Source organism: Schistocerca serialis, unplaced genomic scaffold (genome assembly GCF_023864345.2).
Source record: "Schistocerca serialis cubense isolate TAMUIC-IGC-003099 unplaced genomic scaffold, iqSchSeri2.2 HiC_scaffold_1173, whole genome shotgun sequence".
Classification (NCBI taxonomy): Eukaryota; Metazoa; Arthropoda; class Insecta; order Orthoptera; family Acrididae; genus Schistocerca; species Schistocerca serialis.
In genome coordinates, this window is record NW_026047374.1 from 150,001 (window position 1) to 160,000 (window position 10,000).

Sequence of the window (10,000 nt, forward strand, 5' to 3'; positions counted from 1 at the left end):
AACAGCACCCCAACGCCAGCGCCTCTGCCGCACGAAGTCGTGGACCGGCAATCACTCCACCTGCACCCGTTCGTGCCCCACCCCAACCGCCCAACTCGCAACTCCAGCGGATGCACGGCGGACTTTGCTCGCACTCGCAATGTGCAATCCACCCCTATAACGTGCGTTTCATGAAGAGTTATGTCCAATATGCGACATTCCCGCTGTCCATATACATGAGCTGCGAGCTGTACCACGTACGAGCTACAGACGCGATCGCGTTGCTCTCTGTACGAATGCAGATGCTCAGCGGCAGCTAGGAGGCGCTCCATCCATTTCGGTACCGGTGAGCGTTGCACTCGCAGTCGCAAAAACGTACGGCAAGTATATTACTCGGAAGAGTCAATGACAGTCCAAGCCCCCCTGCGTGGGAAGAGTCTTCCTAGGCCATGACCCACCGGAAGGGCGCAGCGTCCCCCACCCCAGACATGTGACGTCACACTATCGGTATTGACGACTAGACTGATTCCTTATAATCATTTGCCATACACCGGTGGAAGCTGCCGAGACGAGTAACTACATGGCGGCCTCGCCGTGTCACTAATGTACAGAGATACAACAGTTTCGACTGGAACCGGATGAAACGTATACACGGCGCTGATTAGTAATAGATAGAGCCATCAAAATACAGATAATGTATACAACTGTCCGTATACATGCTGAAAGACTCTGCTCACAATCACAACCACACGTCAGCCAGACACTCTTATCACGCACTACTCTCTGCCTGTAACAGGCACAAAGACAATATGTAAGCACCAGCATGGAACAACACCCAGTGCATCCTCTCCGCCACATTAGACAATCCACACTATCATAACCAGACCGGGAGGTCCACTCACAAAACAGAATACCCCACCCTTCCGACAACCACCATTGCTCAGCTAAGCCACCAACACCCACACATGTCCTACACAGGGGTACACCCAACATCACAATACTGCCTCCTGTCACAGCACACAAACAATGGCAGGAATGAAAGACACAGGTCTGCCACAAGCATGGAATCAGAGCGCCGCCTGTCATGAGCCAAAGGTGCATCCTGACGTGGCAAATCAGATGATGCCGCAGGCATCCACTTACTATAATCACAATCAACAAACCGGCCGCCGCCGCCGCCGCCGCCCCCCCCCCCCCCCAATACACCTTTCCTTACAACAATGTGTACCTTAACCTAACCCACATTGTACCTTAACCCAACCCACATTGTACCTTAACCTAACCCACATTGTACCTTAACCTAACCCACATTGTACCTTAACCTAACCCACATTGTACCTTAACCTAACCCATATTGTACCTTAACCTAACCTATATTGCGCCTTAACCTAACCCACATTGTACCTTAACCTAACCCACATTGTACCTTAACCTAACCCATATTGTACCTTAACCTAACCTATATTGCGCCTTAACCTAACCCATATTGTACCTTAACCTAACCTATATTGCGCCTTAACCTAACCCATATTGTACCTTAACCTAACCCACATTGTACCTTAACCTAACCCACATTGTACCTTAACCTAACCCATATTGTACCTTAACCTAACCTATATTGCGCCTTAACCTAACCCACATTGTACCTTAACCTAACCCACATTGTACCTTAACCTAACCCATATTGTACCTTAACCTAACCTATATTGCGCCTTAACCTAACCCATATTGTACCTTAACCTAACCTATATTGCGCCTTAACCTAACCTATATTGCGCCTTAACCTAACCTATATTGCGCCTTAACCTAACCTATATTGCGCCTTAACCTAACCTATATTGCGCCTTAACCTAACCTATATTGCGCCTTAACCTAACCTATATTGCGCCTTAACCTAACCTATATTGCGCCTTAACCTAACCCACGTTGCGCCTTAACCTAACCCACGTTGCGCCTTAACCCAACCCACGTTGCGCCTTAACCTAACCCACGTTGCGCCTTAACCCAACCCACGTTGCGCCTTAACCCAACACACGTTGGGCCTTAACCTGCTCTGTAATTGTCATACGACGCGTTAAATTAGTGTAGTGTTGCCTAACTGCAACCCCCGCAATATAGTTTGCTACTCGCACTGCCCGGTCCCCAGAGTATCGCTTCATGTTAAACACCTTGCAGCTATACACTGTAATGCGGACGGCAGCAGGACGTACATGCTCAATGCCCTTCGCAGTTGTTCATTGGCATTCGCATGGCGAAGCACAGCCTACGTTGTGGTACGGCTTGTGTCAACTGTCCGCTGATGTTGTACGTCCAAATCACACACTGTACTGCACATTGGTCCTCATGTACTGAATGATACATCGTGGTACATGTGTGACCGTACCACGACTGCGCCAACAACGGCGAACCATACGGTCCAAATATTGTGCACTCAGCTACGTGTCGTCTCCCTATAAGAGCTGGATTGCAGTATGGTATGCCGTGGATGGCGATCACCATGAGCCGTCTGTTGATGTAGTGGCGCGTGTTGTCAGACGTAGTCGTCTCTTCTCACACACCGTGATAGCATGGTGCACTGCGTTCCACATCTGCGACATGCGACAGAGGCCGGTTGACAGTCGTTCGCGCAATGGACATCGCATACGTACGGGGGCCACCTTCCACGTGTTCGCGAAGCGTGCACATGTTGTTGCGTGTATGTGGGCAGACATAGTGTGTCGTGACACCTGACACAGGCATGCAACAATCGTTGAATTTGCAAATGGCGATGGACGTCTACGTTTGCTGGTGACGTTACGCAAATGAAGAACTGGTAAACCGTTGTGGTGCGGTTGTTCTCGCTAGAGGTGAATCAGTGATGGCGACGATCGGTTGAGCTACCAACCGGTTGTTTCAGCGATACCCACCATGCCCACGAACGTGAATGGCATGTGGGTGTGAAGCGATACGCGGCGGTGGCTGGGTGGGACCGTCCCCGGCCGGTGAGGGGGGGCCTCCCGGCGTGCTGGCCGCGCGGTGCGTGGGCGCACGCGCTACAGCCGGCTGGTGGGGGCGGCCAGTGGCAGGCGCGCCGGCCGACGGAGGCGGCAGGCGGCGCAGCTGCGCGCCGGCGCACCCTGCACGCGGCGCCGTGCGGCCAAAGTAGGTCCTCGCGGGCCCGGTGCGAAGCGCGGTGGACATCTGCAGTGTGCTGGTCCGATTGAGGACTGTGTGCGCTGAGGATGCGCCGCCGCCCGGCGCTCGGCGCCGCGACGCCGTCTGCTGCTCGGTCGCCTCTGCGGTTCTCGCAGGTGGATTGTATCGCAGCTGTGCGGACGTGTTGGCGCGTGCGCTGTGCTGGGAGAGTTCGCTTCGGCACCCAAGTGGGGCTTTTGTCCTTCTGTGGCGCTGGCGTTGGAGCTGCCGGCCACCGTAGGTGGCGCGTGTTGTCTCCCGCCGGCAATGCCACGACAGCACGCTCCCGGGCCTCTGTCGGCAGCGGCAAGCTCAGTTGGGAGCACGGGTGGTCGCACCTAAAGCGTCTACTCGCCAAACTCCGGGCGATTGCGCCTCTCTCGAACCCGACCAAGTACTTAGGACGGCGCTGCGCGCCGCCGGGACCTGAGAGGGTTTCGAGGTGTATTGTGCAGGGGAGCTCAGCCTCCTCCTGTTTGCAGAATAATTGAGCGGACGCTTGCGTGTTCGCGCGGGCTCCCGGGACACACTCCCGGGCGGCCGGCTGCTCAGCTCTAGTTGACGCAGCTCCCTGGTTGATCCTGCCAGTAGTCATATGCTTGTCTCAAAGATTAAGCAATGCATGTCTCAGTACAAGCCGCATTAAGGTGAAACCGCGAATGGCTCATTAAATCAGTTATGGTTCCTTAGATCGTACCCACGTTACTTGGATAACTGTGGTAATTCTAGAGCTAATACATGCAAACAGAGTCTGGCGTGAGGTCAGTCGCTTGACGGCGCGTTTCGGCGCGGGCCCGCCCGTTGCCGGCGCGCCGTAAGGCACGGAGGCTCGCACTGGGGCGTATCGCTTTCCAGTCGGGCGTGCCGCGGCAGTCCTCACTCGGGGAAGTGAAGCGTCTCTTACAGCCTCTCCTTCCCAAGTAGCTCTTTCCGCCTTCCCGTGGTGCCAGACGTCAAGCTCGGCATTCTGCCTTGCGTCAAAAGGGAGAGCTGCGACCCAACCCGATGCGAAAGCGAAGGGTGCGTGGCACAGGGGGAGCTGTGTCGAGGGACCGAACACCAGTCCCTTTCTGTTCGCAGGGCACAGACCAGCAGGTGCTCTGCATGCCGGCGACCTCGTTTGTCGGCGTGGGATCACGGCGCGAGTCGGCAAGGGTGCTTCGCCGCGCCCCTGGGTAACCGGGGCGTGTTCTGCCAAACCCAGGTGGTGGTGACATCGCCTGGGCCAGGTTAGATGGGTCCAGACCGCCGAACGACTGGGGGACCGACCCACCACCTGAGTAGGAGTGGGTCCTCGGCCCTCGGGTGGAAACTCGGGCTAGTAGGCGGCGAAGGGCGAGGGGTGCATCCGCCTCTCCGGAGTGCGGGGTGCACTTGCCGAGGAGCGTCGGGTGAAATCGTCGACGACGAGGCCTTCGATGGGGACCAGTGCGCTGGCAACGGCGCGTTGAACCCTGCAGCTCTGGAGTGCCCTTGACCTAGGGGCGAGGTCGGTGGGCGAGCTGCAATAGTCCCCCCCCATGCCAGAGGAGCCGGTCCGGGGCAAGAGACGGGCTCCCACCTTTTTATCACTCGTTAACAAGATGGCTGAAACCGAAGCGAGTGATACGAGTGCGCCTTTACGGGCTTCTATGATGTCTGTACCCTCACCACAGGACGGGATGGGACAGGCAGATGATGAGAGCGTAGTGCAAAGACACGCAAGAATTACCATGCTCTTAGAGCAAAATGTTAAGAATGGCAAAATTAGTCAAGCGGCTCTTAATACGATCAGAAATGAGCTATCGGCATGGGCCATAGCTCATGCAAGACTGGAAGGCCGCGTATTGGAATTAACAAAAGAAAATGAAAGACTAAGAAAACAACCCAGTAAGACTTGGGCGGCTGTGGCTGCACAGGCGCCAGCTAAACAGACCTCAACAAGGGACACAATAGAAAAAGTCGCTAAACGGTCAGACACGGCAGTCTTCTTGAGGACCCTGCCTGGCCAAGATACGAGCGTTAAGAAAATACAGGAGCTGCTAACTAAAACTGTAGACCCAGTGAAGGATAAGATCAAAATCAAAAGGGTAAAACCCAGTAGAAACTCAGTTATTGTGGAAGTCGCTAGTGAGGAGGACAAGGAGAAACTCTTAAACAATCAAAAACTAAATGCAGTTGTTAAGTGCGAACCCCCCAGAAAAAGAAACCCTTTAATAATATTATACGATGTGCCCACGATCATGACTAATGAGGAGCTTCATGAAACAGTTAGATCACAGAATTTTGAAGATATCAATGAGCAAGAATTTAAAAATTCTTTTAAGCTGAAGTTCAAAACAGGACCTCGAGATCGCGATGTGGTACATCACGTGGCCGAGGTCTCGGCACAATTATGGAAAAAAATAAGATCAATGGGCAGATTATATGTAGGCTTTCATGCCATTAACACTAGGGATTATATCGTGGTACCTCGCTGCCACAACTGCGGCGACCTGGACCACATTCTGAGGCACTGTACCAGGGGGTCGGCCTGCTCCAGATGCGGTGAAAGTGGTCACAACCACAAGGAATGCAGAACGACAGGGGTCTGCATTCCGTGTAAAAATCGGGGGAAGAAATCCTGTGGTGCCACGGGACGGAACTGCCCCACTTACCGGATGCTTGAACAACGCCTGATCTCAAGAATCGACTATGGCTGAGCAGAGCACAGCTAACAGGATGCTCAAACACAAGTCCCCGAGTAAGAGAAGGAGGGATGCTGTGAGAGCTAATAAATTTAAGGAATTTCTAAGGTCGCTTTCGGGCACCTTATGCATCACAACAGTTGAGAAGGAAATACAAACAGATCCCTTTATGGTGGACAGAGGCATACAAACCGATCCTCCGGACAGAAACACAGCTCCCCCTCCCCTGAATCGGGGAGAAAGGCCGAACAACAACATCCAACGGCAGAAGCATCCTGTAGTGGTGGCGGCCTCCCGGGCCCCCACACAAAAAGTTGAACAAACTAAAAAACCTCTTCAAGAAAGTACAGTCACCAGCACCAACCCAACTGAGGCAGAAACTCCAGTAATCAGGCTACCGCCTGTAGATCCGATCAGGGTGTATCCCAATTTAGAATTCACCATGCAATTGGCAAGATTGGAGCAGCCGGCTATCCTGACCACTGCCTTACGACATGTGGTCCGGGTAGGACACGAAGACGGAAGAAAGGTCACCTTCTCGGTAATGGAGGCTGTGGACAGGATACAATTAAAGTCAGTGAATCTTCCCACCGACTTCGGGGCCCTGCGGGACTTACTTAAGAAAGTGTTCGACAGACGTGGGGAGAAATTTGACTTGAATGACATCTATACTCAATCAGTCCTAGCTCATGGGCGAATCGCCTTCGATTGGAGCAAGACATGGCCTGATGACAGATTACATACTTACTTCCCATAATGACAAAACTAACTGTTGGACAGTTGAATACGCATAACAGCAGACTCGTGATGCAGGAGCTCCGAAGAGAGGTGGAGGAGAAGAGGCTTGACGTACTCTGCTTGCAGGAGCCGTACTCTCAAGCTGGAAAACTCTCATTTGCAGCCGCTACATGGCAGATAGCTTGTAACGGGGAAGCCCCCAAAGCGGCAATTATCATTACCAATCAGTCCATACGAGCAACAACACTTGAACAATTTTCCACCACTCATTGCAACGTCGTGGAGGTACAGGCTCCCATGGGAATTATAACTTTGATAAACATGTATTTCCAATACGGGGATAATATCGAGCAACATCTGGATCACCTGACCAGAGTAGCCACGGCGTTGCGAGGTCGCAAGCTGATAATAACAGCAGATATAAATGCAAAATCCCCCCTGTGGTACAGTGGCACAAGAGATGAAAATGGAGAAAAAGTAGAGGAAATGATTATGGCTCTGCAACTTGTGGTTGCAAATAGACCTGGCAACCCTCCCACTTATGCAGCGGGAGGGGGGCGCGGCACTAATATAGATGTAACGTTAGTTACACCAAATTCTGCTAACATCATTCAGAACTGGGAAGTAAAGGAGAATGCGACAACAAGCGACCATAATCTAATAATGTTCAGCTTAGGAAACGGAGGCTGTCACTGGGCCACAGGGTGGGAGTTGCAACTGAACTTCAAGAGAGCGGACTGGGAGAGATTAGCGAGAGAGTGCGACATACCTCCATTGCCTGAAGGTGAAGCACGACAGGACCTGGACATAGACAAGCGGGCCAAAGAACTGGTAGACGCAATAACCAGAGCGGTCAAGGCAGCTGTTCCAACCAGGAGGAGAGCCATGGCGGCCTCCCCGTCACCATGGTCAGCTGAACTTCAGGAAATGCGTCAGTCTGTCAGAAGGCTGAGGAGGCACTACCAGCGCAGTGTCGTCTGGTGGGAAAAACAGCGATGGTTACAGCTATACCGGGAGGCAAAAGACGTATTTCAAAAAGAACTAAAAGAAGTCAGGCTACGTAGCTGGGAAAGGTTTGTGACGGACCAGCTGGCCATGGACCCATGGGGAATACCCTATAAATTAGTGAGGGAAAAGATCCGGTCCCCAATGATGTTATCAACAGTTAGACGCGGGGATGGGATGACAGAGTCTTGGCAGGAGACTGCCGAGGTTCTTCTCCGGTCCCTGCTGCCTGATGACGATGAGGCCAGCGACACAGAGGGACAGTCCCAGCTACGAAACCAAGATATGGACAGAGTTGATAACGACAGAGCGGTCTACCCCTTCTCTGAGGAGGAGGTGGCTGGCCATATTAAAGCAATGAAAACTGGAAAAGCCCCCGGCCCAGACGGCATTGTGGCGGAGGTGGTGCAGTTCCTGGCACCTCAACTGGTGGCACCATTAACCCAGTTATACAATGAATGCCTAAGACAAGAAAAATTTCCGAAAATCTGGAAAGAGGCAAATGTTGTTATAATAAAAAAGGGACCCAACAAGGACCCAACGGATGTTAAGTCGTATAGGCCAATTTGCCTATTGAACATCCTTGGGAAATTATTTGAGAAACTGCTAGCTGACAGATTGACTGCACACCGAGTGCTGTGTGGGATGAGTGGCAGGCAGTTCGGCTTCAGGCCGGGCAGATCGGCAACTGATGCGATCGCTCTGGCGGCCGAGGTCTGCGACTCTACCCCATACAAGTACGTTGTTGGCATCATGGTTGACATCAGTGGCGCCTTTGACAACCTGTGGTGGCCTTCGCTCTTCTCCTGCTTGCGGGAGAAAGAGTGTCCAGGGTCGCTATATGGTTGCCTGAGGAGCTATTGTGAAGGGCGGGAGGTCTGGCTATCATCCCCTAGCGGCAGAGTAGGAAAATCTATAACTAAAGGATGTCCCCAGGGCTCCGTACTAGGTCCCCTGTTCTGGGACATCCATATGGAACCACTTTTGGACAAATTAGAACAGAGTGAAGATGTGCTAGAGGTGATAGCCTACGCGGATGACCTCCTCTTGCTGGTCGGCGGCCGAAGCCGCGAAGACATCGAACCAAAAATAGACAGAGCGATGACCGAATTACAACTGTGGTGCACAAATACTAAGATGACGATCTCACCGACCAAATCGACTTACTTATTACTGAAAGGACAGCTGGCGAGGAACCCTACAGTCAGAATAGGAGGCTCACCAGTAATAAGACGACAAGAGACTCGCTACCTAGGCGTCATCATCGATGAAAGGTGGAACTTTGGAAAGCACATTGAGTCCGTATCCCAAAAAGCATTACAATTATTAAACAATCTCATATCAATCGGTCATAAACGATTTCATCTTCCACCTCACCTAATCAAGTTGTATCATAACAGTATATTAGCATCAGTAGTGGGTTACGGATCGGGAGTCTGGGCACATAGGCTCACGAGGGTGATGCCTGCCATGGCAGTGAGAAGAGTACAGAGAAACATGCTTCTAAGATCCATAGGGGCGTATAGAACTTCTCCAGGAAGTGCACTCTTAGTAATAATGGGGCTCTGTCCTTTAGATATCAAGATTCGTGAACAAGCGGCTTGGTACTGGGTCAAAAAGGGGAACAATGTGAAAACAGAAAACATCATGGGAATACCGGTAATAGATAAGAAAGAAATACGTAGAAGGGGCGAGGAATTATGGCAAAGGTCTTGGGAAACAGATGAAACAGGCAGAAGAACCTTTGAGTTCTTGCCAGACGTAAAAGAAAGGTTGGGGATAAAGTACTTTGAGCCAACGCGGGGTTTAATACACTTTCTCACTGGTCATGGGCCCTACCCGACATACTTGTGTCGGTTTGGGAAAAAGGCTACACCCGAGTGTGACTGTGGTGCTTCGGAGGGCACTCCCGACCATGTGGTTTATGAGTGCCCCCTTTTCGATGATGTAGCAATGACGCTGAGACAACAACTTCCGCACAATAATACATACGACCTATTAAGACAAAAAGAAACTTTCGAAACTTTAAACAAATTGGCAGACGAGGTTTCACGGAAAGTATTAACGGCATATCTGAGTGATTTACACGTTTAGGACATTTACCAAATGTGTCCCACTAGGGGATACATGAGGGTAGTTCACGATTAGTGACATTTTACCGAACGCGACAATTACCCTCATCCTATACCGCCTGTACGTGGACTGGTCGACCTCATGAGTTGCAATCCGCCACGTGCAGGACTAGGGGGATGGGGGGTTCCCGAATGAAGACCAAGCACCGGAATTGACGTAGGTTAGTAATAGTTGTAGCTTTAGATATAGATACTAAGTTAGGAACCTGCAGCGACAAACAGTCCTGGCCAGCCCAGTGTCAGGGGCACGCTCATCGGGATTAGCTCGATGAGCAAGGCCACAGTAGTAGGTTTATATTTATGCTG